The sequence below is a fragment of the Ictidomys tridecemlineatus genome, chromosome 15, assembly GCF_052094955.1.
Source record: "Ictidomys tridecemlineatus isolate mIctTri1 chromosome 15, mIctTri1.hap1, whole genome shotgun sequence".
NCBI lineage: Eukaryota > Metazoa > Chordata > Mammalia > Rodentia > Sciuridae > Ictidomys > Ictidomys tridecemlineatus.
The window spans coordinates 48,784,179-48,803,314 of NC_135491.1; the positions used below are offsets into that span (position 1 = coordinate 48,784,179).

The following is a 19,136-nucleotide window of genomic DNA, read 5'->3' on the forward strand; positions in this document are numbered from 1 at the left end:
TAATCATTCAACAAACATTTGCTGACTCTATGCCAATCACTATGCTAGGGATAAAAAAGATGGTTGAGATCTGTGACCTCATGAACTTGCCTTCTAATGAGGAAGGCAGATATAAAATCTACTTGCACACAGAAAAGGAGTAAGTGTGTGAAAGGAACATTCTGTGAGAACATGCAGTAATGAAATTTCAGGGATGTCAGGAAAGACTTTCTAGATTAGGTGATATTTCAGCTGAGACCCATCTAAGATCAGAGCCTGCTGAGGACAGAGAGAGCCTGATGAGTCCCAAAGATTTGAACTTGAAGGGATTGCTCAAAGGAGTAGGGACAAACTGAAATGCAAAAAGATATTTACAAAAACACATAACTGACAAGGGGTTTCTACCCAGAATATATAAAGGACTTCTACAAATCAATAAGAAAAGACAATCTAATAGAAAAAAGTCTAGAGAGTTGAACATTTCATAAGAGGAGATATCCAAATAGAAATGTGAAAAATATACTTGGTCTCATTATTAATTAAATAAAAGCAATTAAAAGCATAATTAGTGAGTACAGCATAGCCCCCAACTAGCTGAAATTAGGCACTAACAGCCAAGTGTTTGCAAGTGAGAGGCAGCCAAATCTCTTGAATACTGCTGGTGGGATTATAAACAGATACAACCACCTTGGAAAACTATTTGACATCATCTATCATAATTTGAGATATGCATACTGTGAAGCAGTTTCTCTGTGTACTGGTTACTAACTGAACAAGTTACAAGAAGTGAGTTTATTACTTACAGATAGGCATCAAGGTTCAGCAGAAGCCTAGGATTCATTGCAAACCAATTCCTCTAGGCTCAGGAAAACTGCCTGGAGTAGATAAAATCTAATCTTGCATCACAGATGAGAGGCATGTACAGCAGCCTACCCTGGGTTTTATACACATGATCACATGAGTCTCTGGGCTAAAGCATTGAAGGACATCCTGTTTTAGGAGGTACTAGAACAGAGTGCAGGCTGTTCCAGCCACTCCCTCCCTATCTCAGGACTTCTTTCCCAGCATATACTCCATGGTTATTCTTGAGGACTACAAGTGAAAAAGTGGAGAACTGAGTCAGTCCAAGGCCACCCAGAGAACTGTCCTGCACATATCCTCTGATCTGTCAGTTCCTTTCCAAGATATATGGTCTGCTTGCCTTTGTGCATGGAGAGAGGTACAAAAATGTTTATGGCACCATTATCCAGGATCTCCTCAAGTTGGAAACAATCTAAATGTTAATCAATGGTAGAATGGATAAATAAATTGTAGTATGTTCAAACAGTGGACTATTATTCATAATTTAAAATGAACAGATTACAGCTGCATTCAACAAAATAGATGTATAGAGTAATAGAAACTAGACACAGAAGAATATGGACTGTGTGATTTCAGCTTCTAAATATTAAATTCCAGGCAAAACTATAATGTTCAGGGATGCATACTTACATCATGAAAGGGAATCAAGGAAGTCACTTCTATGAAAGTGAGGATAGTGGTTCCCTTCAGTGTGGAGAAAGGGCCGAGTGATAAGAGAGGGCATGAGGGGCTCTCTAGGGTGCTGGCATGTTCTGTTTCTTAGCTTGGACAATTATTACACAGGGGTCCACTTTGTAATATTTCATTAAACTATATATTTGTTAGGTACTTTCTGTATGCATATTATATTTCACAGTAAAATCATTTAAATGTTGTTATTTTATCTTTTATCCATCTCATTGAAATTAGAATCAGAATTTATCACTTGCTCAATCACATTGTAGCAGTGCTTTTTCATTTACATATATGAGCCAAGACTGAATGTGGGCACATAAGGTCAAAATCCAGTTAGATTTCTGAGTGCTTATTACCAATAGTAGTAGCCATATCATCAAGTTTCAACTTCACTTTTCAGAAACAGTATGATTTATGTATAATTAATATAGTGCTTCACATATAGTAAATACCCTACAGTGTTAGGGTTGTGTGGGGTGACAGAAACAGTAGCATATTTATGTAGCTATACTTATATCTATATCTAGGAAGAGATTTACTCTAAGGTGTTGACTTATGGGATTATGGAGGCTGAGAAGTCTCACAATCTACCATCTGCAAGCTAGAGACCCAGGAGGGCTGAGTATTGGAAAGTCAATGGTGTAGATCCCAACCCACATCGGAAGGCCTGAAAACCAGGAACACCTATGTATGGCAGGAGAAGACTGAGCAGCTTAGCAGAGAGGGCAAATATCTCTTCTTCCATCGTTTTACTCTATTTAGGTCCTCAATAAATCAGATGTTGCCCACTCACATTGAGGAGGGCAACACATTCTAAATAGTTCACCAGTTCAAATGCTAATCTCGTCCAGAAACATCCACAGACACACTCAGAAATAACCTTAAGCCATATATCTGGGCATCCTGTGGTCCAGTCAAGTTGACACATAACATCAACTATGGCATCTATTCTTTATTAAATTGAAAGATAAGATCTTAGAATTCCCATGTGAGAAAGTCTGCTTTGGAACTATAATACTGTAATTCTTGATATCTGTCATAAAAGTGATGAGAATTGGGGCTCACAAACCATAATAAGCACCTTTTGCAGCTGTAGCTCTTGCTGTTCCTGTTGTCACCTTCATCCTACATGACTTTTAGTTGACTCTCTGTCTTCCCTGTGTCTGTGCCAGGCCTAGAAGCTCCTACAGTTTCAACAAGTTTCTATCACTTAATATTTCCTACAGAGAAGCAGTTCTTTTTTAAAAATTTAAGACCTTGGGAAAGTTACTTTTCCTTGTACTTCTGAATTTCCTTTTCTTCAACATGGGTCTTCGCTGAGTAGAAAGAGGATTCTTTCTGAAACATGTCCCTTTTTGATCTACCTCAGATATAAGAAGCCACACATCCTGTAGAGACTCATTGTTTCTGAGAAGTGTTTCAAGGGAAAGAGAGCAGAGGCCAATGTGAAACCTATGAAATCAGAAGTAATCCAATACAAAAGAGATCAAACGAATAGAAAGCAAAGGATCATAACAGCTTTAGAGATCATAGTAGAAAGCCAAGAGATGAAGCAGGATTATAGGGTGAAAATTAATCTTTTTACTCAGAAAGTGCCTGGAGAACCCTACCACCACCACCGTTGACAACAAAAGTCATGTTGCATTGACTTGAGTATTTCCTTATTTTTATTTTGACATTTTCTTGATAAAATGCTGTTCAACATCCCACAGTATAATAGTCCCTGCCCCCACCACAGCAGTAACAGAAGTTGAAGATGTGTGAAGGTTTACATAGTCACGGTTACTTTGAGCAAGCAAGGATAATTGAGTGAAATTCCCTTCTCTTAATTTCTGTTATTGTTGTTGGTTTTGGTGGTTTGATCCAGATTTTGTGCTAATGCTAATATCAAGAACAATTTAATATCAGGTACTATGCAAAGTGAAGTACTTCATAAACGTTGTCTCATTCAATCTTCATGATAAAGTGTAAGGCTGATACAGTAGAAGGTTTCCAAGGTGATCTGTAGTTATTCTCACCTATGGCACTTACATCCTTATGTGGCCTCTCCCACATTGGATTGGGATGTTCTGTGTGACCAATTCATGTTGTGTCAATGACAGTGTGTGATTACTGGGACAAAGGGGACATTGCAACTTCCCATGTGGTCTCTTGGCTTGCTTACTCTGGAGGTAGCCAGTATTTATCTTTGAGGATACTCAAGTAATCCTGTTGAGAGATTCCTGAGGCAAAGAACTGAGGCCTCCCACCAACATCCAGGACTAACTTGCTGGGCTTGGGAGTGAGCCAAGTTAGAAGTGGATTTTCCAACCCTAGTCAAGCCTTCAGAAACTGCAGCCCTCACTGCCACCTTTGATTGCAGCCTCATGAGAGACCTCGAGGCAGAATCACCCAGTCAAACTTCTTCCAAAGTTTTGAATAACATTTTTTATTATTGTTTAAACATTGCAGTTTTTAGCCAGTAAGTGTTGGGTTAATTTTTTGTTTGGAAATTGGTAACTACTAGGGTAGGCTCTCTATTATTATTACCATCATTTAGATGAGGAAACCAAGCCCAGGAAGAATAAAATAGGTCTTATGATTCTAAAATCTTTGGTCCTACTTGAAACAAGATACTTTCTCAGGGTTTTAGTATATTATTGCTGAAAGTTCTTTCTGAAAATAAAACATTTTTTAAATTGGAGAATAGCATTTCATCAATCAAATTTATATATATTTAGTTAAATGTATCAAAGGTCTATAGGCTCCTGAAATTCATGTGTAATATGAAATACTGTGTTTGGCATTGAAGTTCTCTGAGATCTGTTTACATTTTTTGTTCGCTGGGTAGAAATAATTTTCACTTTTCTGAGCTTTAACTGGAAGCAAATATGCCATTTTGTGTGTGGGGGATGTTGTCTTGGCTTTTCTGCAAAGAAGGGGAGGATTGGGAATGGAAGATGGTAGACGAAAAATACAAGAAAATAAGTTTAGAGATACTTCAAATGAAAGGAAAGAATAGAGACATGAATAGGGATATGATTATGGTGCTTATAATAGTTATTACTGTGACATGTGCACATCCCCCTGGCAACATGAAATTTTGCCATAACAGGCATCAGTCCCACTCTGAATTTTAACTCTTTTAGACCCAGTTTTCCCTTATGAGTTCCTAGAGGTGAACAGAATACAACTTCCTACTGACAATGAATTTGTGCCTAAGAGTATGTATTCCCAAACATTTAAAAAAAAATTCAGTGGTGTAAATATGTAAAGGCAGAGATTTAATGGAAAATCCCATCCTACCTGATTTTCTTATTAAGGATTAGTTGATATTTTCCCATCTTTTTAGTGTTCTCTGAAATAATATATTAGGCCATAGATACTTGAAACCCTAGAAAATGTTGGAGGTTGACATTTAATATTAAAAAACAAAGCAAAAGAAGGAAAAAGTTCTTCTGAGAAATGTTTTGGCCCAGTAAAAATTCTTTTTAATAAGTACAATTTAATAATCATCCAATTCAACAGTTGTTTACTGAGCCCCTTCTGTATGCCACTGACACATGGTTCCTATTGTTAAGAAGCTTACATTCTGGAGGTAGAGATAGGTTCACCAGCAAATAATTGCAATACAGTGCAAAATTTAGTGCACTCAACAGAGGTGTATGTAAGGAGTGATTTGTACTCCTTAAATGCACCAGAGAAAATCTTGCTTCTGGAGACCCCTGAGGTGGGTCTTATAGGATGAGTAGAAAGCTTTCTAGGGATATGGTGACAGGCATGTGAGAAAGGAAGAGCCTATATAGAGATATAAAAGAGCCTGGCACACCTGGGGACCTTGGAAAGTCCTTTTATGGATGAAATAATAAAACACATTTATTAAATCAGCATATGTATGAGGTCTTATACTGGGTGCTGGGAACACAACAATGGGAAAAACAAAGTTCCTTTCCTCAAGCCACTTCCAGCCTAGTGGGCAGGAGACGAATAAAGAACCACAACAGAGGTAAGAAGATCCTAAAGAAGGGGCAGCCTGGGGTCTTAGGGTAGGCTTTTCACAAGAGGTGACTTCTGAGTCCCGAAATGTTATAGCTGACTCCAGAAAGGCAAGTGGGAATCCGCTGGGGTGTGGTGGGGAGGAGGACTGGAAAAACCTCCCAATTATGTGAGCACATGACACATTGTAGACTCCAGATTGGGCATAAAGTGCAAGAAGCACAGGTTCCTGAGATAAATGCCATGGTTAGGAGCTCTAAGAGAATTCTGGATTCCAGATATGAGACATGGAAATGACCCCACCAGAGTTGCCCTTCAGAAAGGTCACTGTGGCTGTAGTATAGAGAATGGGGAGGGTGTTCAGGCTGAGCTGGGAATGGAGGTGCTATTCTGGAGTCAGGGAGGTCAGTTAGGAAGTTGTCACCGTCATCCAGAAAAGGTGTGATAGTGATGTTTAAAAAGAGGTGCAGCAGGGTCACAAAGGATGGATGGATCTGTGAGATACCAAGGAGCTAGTATTACAAGGAAGAGAAAAATAATGGGATAAGAGTGTAGACTCAGGAACCAGCTCTTCCCTTTCCTAGTGTGTGACCTGGGGCACGTTTCTTACCTTCTCTGTGCCACAGTTTCCTTATATATGTCATGGGGGAAAATAATAGCATCTTCATCTAGGACGATGTGGGGATTAATTAACACATATAGTGCTTAGAATGTAACAGAGGCCCCTTTTATGTAAAGGGGGGTCCACTTCATGCTTTGAATATAAACCTGCTGCTCAACTACTGGTTGACATCTTTTTCCTTCCTCTCCTTCCTCTTCTCCCCAACCTTGGGGGAAACAAGGTGAACATTCTTCCTGTCCTAAACCTGGTTTTCTGTCCTTCTACTCACTGTCTACAAGAATAAAGAAACTCTGGACCAGGAAACTGCAACAACAGCTCTTGCAAGGATATAATTAATTAGATCTACTTATAATGATCCTTGGAAAATACTCTTGTATCCCCCTTTCTACATCCCCTGGTTCCCTCTGGCAGCAGGAATGGCATTGTCTGTGATGTGAGTCCATTGATTTTCTCCTCTCCTAGCAAAGCAATAAAAAGTCCTTATTTCCTTTTTCTAAAAAATTTGTCCTCTCTATTGGATTGGCAACAGGGACAAGGACCAAGCTTTTGCTATCAGGAACACTGGTGTATTGCAAGTGTTAATAGAGGTAAGAGCATGAAGACACCAGAGGGTCGAGAGAGGCAAGAATGGCCAGCAGATGAAGGGGCACCAGGAGGCTGAAGCCAGGTTTGGGAAAGTCCTAGAGAGAAAGTGCTGGGATGAGGAGAGACGGGAGTGCCCTCCCTAGTCCTTACCATAGTGTTTAATTATGAGCATTTTTTAAGTTTAAAAAGTACCACTGATTTTAGTAAAAACTTCAAATGTTTTAGGAAAATCAAATTCACTTTGGAAGTAAAAATCCCTTGTAATTTTAAGGATTTTATTAATATTTTAAATGTACTGCTAGGAGTTTGGTATATATTCTTCCATATTTTTCTATGCATTATTTCTTAGTACTGCTCAAAAATGAAATCATATCATACATGCTGTTCTGAAATTTGCTTTTTTTCCCCTAATACATATTGGGTATAAAAATTTCCTGTTACCTTTAAACCTTTGAGAGTAGGATATTTAAAGTAAAGCCTTGATTTATATCCAGAGCAGCATCTGGTGATGCTGAGGCCTAGCGGGCATTGGTGGGTATGCAGGCTGAATTATAATGGTGGTAGAAGTGTTTCAAAGGGATTTAAGCTCCCCAAATGCTGCAGTCACCAGGAGGACTGCAGGAGTTAGAAAGGAAGAGGGCTCTGTGAGCCAGGGCAGAACTATCCTAAATGTGGGGATGCGAGTGACAGGAGAGAGGAGGGCAGGGAAGGGGGTGGCAAAGGTGGATGGGCAGCCACCTGGAGCAGCATGTATGGGGCTCCAAACAACAGGAAGCAGATAGGGAAGAGGGCCTGCTGCATCACCAGAAGTGTGACCTTCATCCTATTGGCGGAGGGCAATAAAATAGGAACTTTATCTCACCACCCACTACGGGGGATTTAACCCAGGGTGCTTTACCAGTGAGCCACCTCCCCAGTCCTTTTTATTTTACATTTTGAGACAGTGTCTAGTTGCTTAGGGCTTCACTAAATTGCTGAGGCTGGCCTTAGAACTTGTGATCCTGCTTCAGCCTCCCAAGTGAGTAGCTGGGATCACAGGTGTGGGCCACCACACTGGCTGAAATTTATGTCTTTTGAAGACTCTTCAGGTAAGAATGTGAAGGACTGGAGGCAGGCACCCCAGTTGGGAGGCTGTTGTACTAGCTTCAGAAAAGAGAGAGAGCACTAAGAGGGGTGTTCAAGAGGCCAGCTGGACAGCAGCTCACGGCTGATGGGGTGAGGTGAGGGAGCAGGAGCAGCTGAGGGTGATTCTCTCGGACTTCTGGCTTGAGAAATGATGGTGCATGAGATGACGAAAAATAGGAAGAGGGAGAGCAAGCAGTGTGTGTGCACACGTGTGCATGTTCAGGTGTGCACAGTGGGAAAGGGACCAGAAGGAATCAGATGGCTATTTAATGAAAACAGAATTCTAAGAATTTGTGGAGTTAAGAAAATTAGTAATATAAATGAGTTTTGATCAAAGACTTGGGTCATCAGATTTTACTAAGGTAACTATACTTTGGCTTGATAAAAGGGCATTTTGTTGAATTAGACTGTCAATTTAAATTTCAGCATAGCTTGTGAATACACGTTTTCATACTTGGAATGAATCCTAGCAAATAATATCTGTGTGTCAAAGGATATGCAGTTTTCAAAAATTGCCATGAAGTTACTTATTTACATTCTGCCTATTAGGGTATAAGTATGCCCACCTTCACCACATCCTCATCAAAACTTCTAGAATTAATAAATGAATTCAGCAAGTAGCAGCAACACCCATAAATCAAAGGCATTTCTGAATATCAGTGACAAATCCTCTGCAAGAGAAACTAGGAAAACTACCCCATTACAATAGCCTCAAAAACAAAAACAAAAACAAAAACAAACAAACAAAAAAAAACTTGGAACCAACGAAAGAGTTGAAAGACCTCTATAATGAAAACTACATAACACTAAAAAAAGAAATTTTAAAAAACCTTAGAAGATGGAAAGATCTTTCTTGTTCTTGGATAGGCAGAATTAATATTGTCAAAATGACCATACTACCCAAAGCACTATACAGATTTAATGCAATTCCAATCAAAACCCCAATGACATTCCTCATTGAAATAGAAAAAATAGTCATGAGATTCATCTAGAAAAGTAAGAGACCTGGAATACACAAAACAAACCATAGCAAGAAGAGTGAAGCAGGTGACATCACAATACCAGGCTTTATACTACAGAGCAATAGTAACAAAAATAGCATAGTATTGGCACCTAAATAGACTTGTAGACCAAAGGTACATAACAGAAGACACAGAGACAAACCCACATAAATACAGTTATCTCATATTAGACAAAGGCACCAAAAACATATATTGTAGAAAAGATAGCTTCTTTAACAAATGGTGCTAGGAAAATTGGAAATTCATATGCAGCAAAATGAAAACAAACCCCTATCTCTCACCGTGCACAAAACTCAACTCAAAGTGGATCAAGGACCTAGGAATTAGACCCGAGACCCTGCATCTAACAGAGGAAAAGTAGGCCCAAATCTTCATCATACTGGATTAGGACCTGACTTTCTTAAAAAGACTCCTATAACACAAGAAATAAAATCAAGAATCAAAAAATGGGATGGATTCAAATTAAAAAACTTCTTCTCAGCAAAAGAAACAATCAGTGAGGTGAATAGAGAGCCTACAGAATGGGAGCAAATTTTTACCACACGCCTATCAAATAGAGCACCAATCGCTAGGATATATAAAGAACTCAAAAAACTTAACACCAAAACAAACAAACAAACAAACAAAAACCCCAAATAACTCAATCAGTAAATGGGCCAAGGAACTGAACAGACATTTCTCAGAAAAGGATATACAATCAATCAACAAATATGTAAAAATGTTCAACATCTCTAGCAACTACAGAAATGCAAATTAAAACTACTCTAAGATTTCATCTCACTCCAGTCACAATGGCAGCTATTAAGAATACAAACAACAATAAGTGTTGGCAAGGATGTGGGGGAAAAGATACTTGCTAGTGGGACTGCAAATTGGTGCAACCAATCTGTAAAGCAATAAGGAGATTCCTTGGAAAACTAAGAATGGAACCACCATTTGATCCAGCTATCCCACTCCTCAGTTTATACCCAAAGGACTTCAAAACAGCACACTACACGGACACAGTCACATCAATGTTTATAGCAGCACAATTCACAATAGCTAAACTGTGGAACCAACAGTAGATGAATGGATAAAGAAAATATGGTATATATACACAATGGAATACTATTCAGCATTAAAAGAAAATAAAATCATGGCATTTGCAGATAAATGGATAGAGTTGGAGAATATTATGCTAAGTGAAATTAGCCAATCCCCCAAAACCAAATGGGTAATGTTTTCTCTAACAAAGGAGGCTGATTCATAAGGATTGGGGGTGGGGTAGTATGGGAGGAACAGAGGAACTTTAGATAGGGCAAAGGGAGGGCAGGGAAAGGAAGAGGAAGGGGGTAGGAAAGATGGTGGAATGAGATGGACATCGTTACCCTAAGTACATGTATGAGGACATGAATGGTGTGACTCTACTTTGTGAATAACCAGAGATATGAAAAATTGTGCTCTATGTATGTATTGTGAATAAATGCATTCTGCTGTCATGCATAAAAAATTAGAATAAATTAAAAAACAATGATTTTTAAAATCTTACTTTCTTGAAAAACTAAAAAATTATTACGAAACAATTATTGCTGCACAGGAAGCAGCAAAGAAAGTACTGAGAGGTCCCTCCTACCTTTGAGCTCCCAATTCTTCCAGTGGTTACATTTTGTATAACTGTAGTACACTATCAAAACCAGAAAACTGTCATTGGTTCAATGTGTGTGTATGGTTCTATGTCATTTTATCACAGATATAGATTTGTATAACTACCACCGCAATCAAGATATAGGAAATTCCTTTATAAACTTCAATGATATTACTGGATATGAACTCACGGCTAAAAAACTTACTACTACTAAAATTTCTCTTATTTACTTCAACTCTATAAGCCTGAAGATTTTGTCTACTATTTTATTTCTTTTTTATGCTTCTATTCCATCACCTTACATCTACTTGTTGCTACCCCTCTATAATGAATGGTCTCCTCTCCTCGCTCATTACCATCCGTAGCTCCTGGCAACCACTGATTTGTCCTTCATCTCCACACTTTTAATAAATGGAATCACAATATGTGGTCTTTTGAGATTGTTTCATTTTTTTGTTTCATGTTTCATTTGTTTGTTTGTCCCTGAGATCCCTTCAACTGGTTGGAGTACTTCATTACAACCTGGGGAGGGTGAAAGTCTAGGTCTTCATTTTTCCTCTGCTGGTGGGGTTGGTGGCAGGGATGCAATTTTTCCTCTGGTGTGTGGCTGGAGTAGAGAGGTTTTGTCCAAAGATTTTTCTGAACTGTTCCTTTACTATTCTTTGTTTGCTTGTTTTGCTAGAGAGAGCATGCTTTTCTTTGGACTCCTTTGGTCATGCATGTTCAAGCCTTTAATTGCTGGTTTTTCCAGCACCTAGCCTGAGGCCTATGAGACAAAAGAAAGCTGAGGGAAGTCACTACTCTGGTTCCCTGAGTGAGGTCCCTAGCTGCTCTGCCATCTTACCTCGACCTTTCAGTCTTCCTTTGGTTATTATATGTATAATGTTCAGGATTGTTAGCTATATTTAGTGGAAGGAATCTGGGGAAGTATTTCTACTCTATTTATCAGTAGTGAAAATATCTTTCCAGTATAATAAATATATTTAGTGTTTAATTTTTAGTTATGAAAATTTTAAAACATACAAAACTCAGAAATATTTTAATACAGCTTTGACAGTTCCCAGCATTCTCCCACTCTTATTATTCTGTCTCACACACACACACACACACACACACACACACACACACACATATTTTCCTGAAGAATTTTAAAGTAAATCTCAGACATGGTTTTTCATTACCTGTAAATAAATACTCCCCTAAATATCTAACAGATAAGATAGATAAAAAAAAATCATACTTACCATCCCATTTTCCTACCCTACAAAGTGAACAATGGTTTTTGAAATATTTTAACTTTATGACATATTTAGCAAATAATAATAACAACAGCACTACTAATCTTTTGGGGGAAAAAATATATATATATATATATATATATATATATATATATATATATATAATTTTTTTTCCCTAGAGAGAGAGAGCAGGTTTTATCAACTTCCCACTAGGGCAGGGAGATATAAGGCACTTTTGAACTTGGGAGTCAGTCCATGTGCAGCCACATAATTACAGGCAGCCTGCGTCAGGATAGAAGATGCTGGAGCATGGGCCTGATGGGGGGTCTTCATAATTCACCCAGCTTCAAGGTGCCCGTGGGCCCAAGGCCTCACTAGAGAGGAAATTTTGGAGCAACAGTTGGAATTATGTCAGCATCAGTGAGGCCATGGAGGGAATGAATCACACTTCCCATGATTAAAGCAGATGAGCTATAAATTAAATTACTGTTAAACTTGAGATCTCCCATAGGTATTATCTTATTAATAGGCAGGCCAGTCATTGAGACGTGATGGAAGGAAGAAAGAAATGACGGTAAAAGTGCTGAAAATTCAAAAGATTTTGCCTCACTCACAATTGAAAAAGAAACTAGGATTCAACACTTCTTATCAGGGATGGAATGGATATAGTTTGATGATAGTTTAACTTAATGAGTTAAAAAAATAAAAAAATAAAAAAATATTTAATTCAATGAACAATAATTACTTTTATTATTTATTATTCATTTTTTGAATCATAATCTGAACAAGATCCGCCCTTGCATTGTTGGGTTAAAGACCATCGATTCATTATCGTTCTCTCTCTCTCACACTGTCATTAGTTGAATAAACCAGGTCATTTTCCTGCTACATTTCCCATATTCTGGATTTGGCTGAATTGTGTTCTTGTAGAATGTACACATTTTGCCCTTCTGTCTGTCTCCTGTAGCCTGGCTGGTAAGTCCAGAAGCTTTCGTCTAGATTTTTGCTAATAGTACTTCACAGGTGGTGATGTGTACTGCATTGTGTCAGGAAGCACATTATGTTTGTTTTTTACTCTTGTAATGTTAAGATTGATTTAGAGGGCTCAGGTGTTGTCAGCCTGATTGAGCCATTATAAAGTTCTTCAACAACATCTTCCCTAATTGTTTTAGCAATGATAATCCTCTGTTTCATTAAAGACTGCAAAATGGTGCTTATTTTTCTGTCATTTTTTCCCCTGAATTTATTAACTGGAATTCTTCTATGAAGAAAAATTTTTCTTCATCAACTATTTGGTTAACTTATAATGCAATTTATACAAAAAAGTGCAAAATAAATGGTTTCTCTCTATTATTTCCAAGATATTTAGTTTGATGTCTTAGATTTCCAAAGATAATGTTATTTTGTAGTATCAGTTGAGCTAAGATTTTTTTAAAAACCTAATTCATTTTAGACTTTTTTTTTTTTTTTTTTTAATGATCAGATTGTCTCATTCTGGTGAATGGGAATTCTTTCAAGTTGCTCTTGGGTCCTTGAACAGTCCTAGTAGCCTTTGATAACTTCCTTATTTTATTATGAACTGTTTTCAGTTCATTTTACATATTTTGTGCCCTTAACCTTGAATTACCCATTTCTCCAAGGAACTTGATTTCTTCTAGTGCTAAATGGTATTTGGAGTCTACAGTGGTCTCTGGACTGTCATTGCTACTCTACTAGGCTCCCATTGCTTCTAGGCATTATTATTTTTCCCAGTGGGAAGGTTATTTTAAAAGAAAATTGTCATGAACTTGCACTCGTATACTCAATTTAAATTTAAGATTATGGGAATTCCAGAGCTGGGGGTGTATAGCTCAGTGATACAGCGCACGTTTAGCATGTACAAGACTTTTGAGTTGATCCTCAGCAGCAAAGAGAAAAAAAAGATAATAGGGCTGCTTATTTTAAGAAACTCCTCATTTTTATATATATTTTTAAATGCTGAAATGCTTGGTTCCTAACTATTGCTATGACTATTTATTTAAAATATTATTACTAATATTATAACCAACAGCAAGACTATTAGGTAAATGACCAGATTTCTCTGCTGTTCCCTGTATCCCACGGAGGATATGCAGTTACAATACCATTTTAAGGTCAGTTGAGATAATTGTTTTCTCTTTGTGGTTATAATACCAACTTGATATAGCAAGGTTCATTTGTTTCAGTTCGTTTTCAATTTTCAAGAATCGATTTTTCCCCCTCTTGGTTCTTTTTGGGTCTTAATATATAAAACATTTACATGGTTCAGAAGTCAACACTATAGTGAGGTACATTCAGAGAAATCTTTCTTTCACTTCTATTTCCTCTCCCTCATTCCTTTACTCCCCCAGTAGATAACCAGTTGTATTGGTTTCTGGATCATCTCATATTTTAGGCAGGATATCATTTGGATAGCTATCCTAAGATAGGGATCCTGGGTCGAATGTACTTTTATATGTAACTTTACTAGATGTTTATACCACATGGTTCTACTTTTAGCTCTTTGTAACTATAATCACATAAGTAGAAATGATCTTTTTTCTTCTTTTCATGGATTTCCCCCCCACCCCCACCCCAGTACTGGGAATCAAATCCAAGGCCTTACAAAAGGTAGACAAACCCTCGGCCACTGAGCTACATTCCCAACTCTTTTTATTTTTTATTTTAAGTCTGGGTCTTGCTAAATTGTCCAGGCTGGCCTCAAAATTTACAATCCTTCTGCCTCAGCTTCTTTAGTAGCTGGGGTCACAGTTTACACCACTACACCTGGTCCTTTCGATTTTTTAAACTCACATTGTTCATTAATACAAGGTTGAAGTTTTTCAACTGAATAGAGCTTTCCAGTTTTTGTTTTGTTTTTAGCTTCTATTTTAGTGTATTGTGTGTGATGATAGAATTGTTCATGATACTTCTAGATCACAGAACCTATAGTACTTTCTTAATTTCCTAACATACGTCCAAATTTTGTGACTGTTCCATTTGCTCTTGAGGAGGTATATTTTACATGATAAGTATTTGAATATATTCCCTAACCCTATTTAATGCATTATATTGCTTTAGTCTTTTGTCCACCTGATATAATTCTTGCTGAGTAGCATATTAAAGCCTCCATTCATTTGTGCATCTATATATCCATGTATCTCCTGTGATTTCTGCTGCATATTAATAAGTTTTATGCCATTTGATGAATAATTATTACTATCCATTACTTCTTTATTTTGAATTATTGCTTTTAGCACTATAAAATATTCCTTGTCACATTTAATCCTTTTTTTTTAAAAAAAAGTCTGTTTTTAAATCAGGATCTGAATTTCTGCTTTTTGATTATTTCTGTTGTTGTCACCACTCAAAGATAGAACTAGCCCCCTAACCAAAATTTGGCTTCCAGATGTCAAGACTGATGATGCCACTTGTGTACCTGGAAGACAGGGACAGGTCTTTACTCATCCCATGGTGCCTTCTAGGAGAGCAGGGCAGCCTTAGGCAGGCTCTAAACTAGTTCCAGACAGCAGGAGAAGATGCTGCTTTGGCCTTTATGGCATTAAAAGAAGCTATAACGAGGGTCCTGTGTAGTCTGAGCCTTGTGTTGTTTGAACTTCCCACAGAGGCCAAAGGAGGAAGCACCTGGGCCTTCTTATCAGCTTGCCCAGAGTAGAGCAAAAGGGAAGGGTAGTGGTGGGACTTGAAGCTCTAAGCACTCAAACATCAAAAATGGAATCAGATACTTCACTTCTGATCACTGTAATTTTTGTGTTTCTATTATGTATATGATAAAGCTGTATTTTTCTTTATGACTCAATTTGAAATATTTTCCAGCAGACAAGCTCATTTACTTCTGTTGTTAACATGCTTGATATAGTTGATCTCAACTCAATCATGGTATTTTATAATTTTTGTATTACATTTAACCTGTTGTTTGTTTTTCTTCTCGATTTAGTGTGTCTTCTTTGATTTCTCAAAATTTATTTTGGCATTTAGAAAGGTTTCTTTCTATGTTTCAGTAGTTTTCTTTGTGTATAAGCCCTTTACAGTGCCCATATTAGTTATCTCTTGCTGTGTAACCAAGTACCTAAAACAATAGTCTAAAACAATTATTTTCTCACCATTTCTGTGGGTCAGGAATTTGGGTGTGATATAGCTGGGTGCCTCCTACCTAGAGAGTCTCTAATAAAGCCCGAGTCAAGCTGTTAGCCAGGATTTAAGTCATTTCAAGGCTCAGCTGGGGCTGGAAAATCTGCTTTAAACCCATTCATGGCTGTTGGCAGGCCTCAGAAGATTCACTTGCAGACTTGCTCACATTGCTGCTGGCAGGCCTTGGTTCCTCATGACATGCTAGAGGTTTCCTGTGGACCTTCACAATGTGGCAGCTGGAGATCTAAGAGAGAGCAAGAGGATGCCCAAGATGGAGAACTATCGTTTTCAAATAGTGTCTTTATAACCTAATCTCAGAATAACATCTTAACACTATGTTATATTTGATAGAAGTGAATATTTAAGTGCAGCCCATGTTCAAAGGGAGTAATTTACACAAATACATGAACGCCAAGAAACAGGAATTATCGCCTGCCTCTTTAGAGGCTTCCTATAATAATCCCCTAAATCCTTTATATGTTGGTCAGTTTGACTCCCAAGGTCTTATTATACTTTTTGTTTTATTTCTCTGCTTTCCTTTCATTTTAAAATGGTATTCATTCTACTTTCTCAGAAAATATGATGCTTAAATACTATTATCCTCATGTCCTCAACTTCGTTTTATTCTTAGCTATACAATTAAACTCTTTTTTTTAAAATTTTTTTTAATGTTGGTCGTTCAAAACCTTACACAGTTCTTAATACATCATATTTCACAGTTTGATTCAAGCGGGTTATGAACTCCCAACTTTACCCCGTATACAGATTGCTGTATCACATCAGTTACCCTTCCATTGATTGACATATTGCCTTTCTAGAGTCTGATGTATTCTGCTGTCTGTCCTATTCTCTACTATCCCCCCTCCCCTCCCCTCCCCTCCCCTTTTCTCTCTCTACCCCTTCTACTGTAAATCATTTCTTCCATTTGTATTATCTTGTCTTACCCCTCCATTACATAGTTCTTGATATATCATATTTCACATTTTGATTCAAGTGGGTTATGCACTCCCATTTTACCCCTTATACAGCTTGCAGAATCACATCAGTTACACTTCCAGTGCTTTACATATTGCCATCCTAGTGTCTGTTGTATTCTGCTGCCTTTCCTATCCTCTACTATCCCCCCTCCCCTCCCCTCCCCTTCCCTCTTCTCTCTCTACCCCCCCTACTGTAATTCATTCCTCCCCCTTGTATTATTTTTCCCTTTCCCCTCACTTCCTCTTGTATGTAATTTTGTATAACCCTGAGGGTCTCGTTCCATTTCCATGCAATTTCCCTTCTCTCTCCCTTTCCCTCCCACCTCTCAACCCTGTTTAATGATGGTCTTCTTCTCGTGCTCTTCTTCCCTAGTCTGTTCTTCATTACTCTCCTTATATCAAAGAAGACATTTGGCATTTGTTTTTTAGGGCTTGGCTAGCTTCGCTTAGCATAATCTGCTCTAATGCCATCCATTTCCCTCCAAATTCTATGATTTTGTCATTTCTTAATGCAGAGTAATACTCCATTGTGTATAAATGCCACATTTTTTTTTATCCATTCGTCTATTGAAGGGCGTCTAGGTTGGTTCCACAGTCTTGCTATTGTGAATTGTGCTGCTATGAACATCGATGTAGCAGTGTCCCTGTAGCATGCTCTTTTTAGGTCTTTAGGGAATAGACCGAGAAGGGGGATAGCTGGGTCAAATGGTGGTTCCATTCCCAGCTTTCCAAGAAATCTCCATACTGCTTTCCAAATTGGCTGCACCAATTTGCAGTCCCACCAACAATGTACAAGTGCACCCTTTTCCCCACATCCTCGCCAGCACTTATTGTTGTTTGACTTCGTAATGGCTGCCAATCTTACTGGAGTGAGATGGTATCTTAGGGTGGTTTTGATTTGCATTTCTCTGACTGCTAGAGATGGTGAGCATTTTTTCATGTACTTGTTGATTGATTGTATGTCCTCCTCTGAGAAGTGTCTGTTCAAGTCCTTGGCCCATTTGTTGATTGGGTTATTTGTTATCTTATTGTCTAATTTTCTGAGTTCTTTATATACTCTGGATATTAGGGCTCTATCTGAAGTGTGAGGAGTAAAGATTTGTTCCCATGATGTAGGCTCCCTATTTACCTCTCTTATTGTTTCTTTTGCTGAGAAAAAACTCAAGAAATGTTCATTGTCAGTTCTTTGGCTGAAATTCCACAGGCATCTTTTGATTGGATGATATCCACCTTCTAATAGATTCCTCAGGAAGGGAACATATTCATAAAATCCCTACACTTTATGCATATTCAACCCTTTTTCTATAGCCCTGATAATTGAAGAAGAGCTTACTATGCATAAAATCCTTGGCTTACATTTTTAAAGTTTTTGGAATGTGCTGCTGTATTATTGTCCCACTTAATAGGTTGCTTTTTAAAAATCCACCTAATTCTTTTGCCTTTGTAAATAATTTTACCTTTTTGCCTGAAGACTATGAGAATTTTAAAACTTTAAAGTCTGTAAATTCTACTAAGATAGGACTCACATTTGATCAGCCTGAGTCAATTTCCCTGGGAAGCTTCTGGGCCCTTTTGTGTTTTGTTCTATTTCTGGAAACTTTTCTTGGATTATACTTTAAATATCAATTCTATTCCATTACTTCTCTTCTTCATAAGCTCCTATTATAGCGCATTGGACCTTCTTTGACTGCCTTTTAGAGTCATGTTTTGCTTCACATCAGGAATACATTTTAAGAAATGCATTGTCTGACAATTGTGTCATTGTGTAAGTGTTATACATACACAAATTAAGATGGCTGCCATATCACTAAGTTTTAGTCTTATAAGACCACCTTTGTAAATGTGGTGCATCATTGACCAAAATATTATACAGTGGATATCTGTGATGGCATTGGCTGCCACTTAAGAGGCTTTCTACCGAAATTAACCATTTTCCCTTTTGAAAGTTTTATATTCATTTTCTTGGGAGTTTTACTGCTTTATTTCAGTATAACTTATTACATTTTTATTCATATGTATTTTCCTTTATGTATCTATTTCCTCTTTGTTTTGGTGTGGGGATGCCTTATGGTATTATGAGCTTTTTAATAGTTTTAAGGTTGTTTGTTTTTTTTAATTTGATTTTTTACTAAGAATTTTTAGGGTTTTTGTTTGTTTGTTTAGCACAGGTTTGAATAATGTAGCCTGCTGTTAATAAAAACAGAAACCTGACCCAATCAGATATGTGTTCCTAAAGTTGCAAATGTCTTGTCAAGAGTGTTACAAAAAGGAGATGTCATATCTCTTTGATTTGAAGAGACTGAG

The 19,136-nt window shown here is 37.7% G+C and overlaps 1 protein-coding gene across 7 annotated transcripts in view; it reads left to right on the plus strand.

Moving 5' to 3' along the window:
* Window positions 1-19,136, plus strand: part of Hydin (HYDIN axonemal central pair apparatus protein) — a 358,781-nt gene that overhangs the window by 24,050 nt on the left and 315,595 nt on the right. The window lies entirely within an intron of this gene.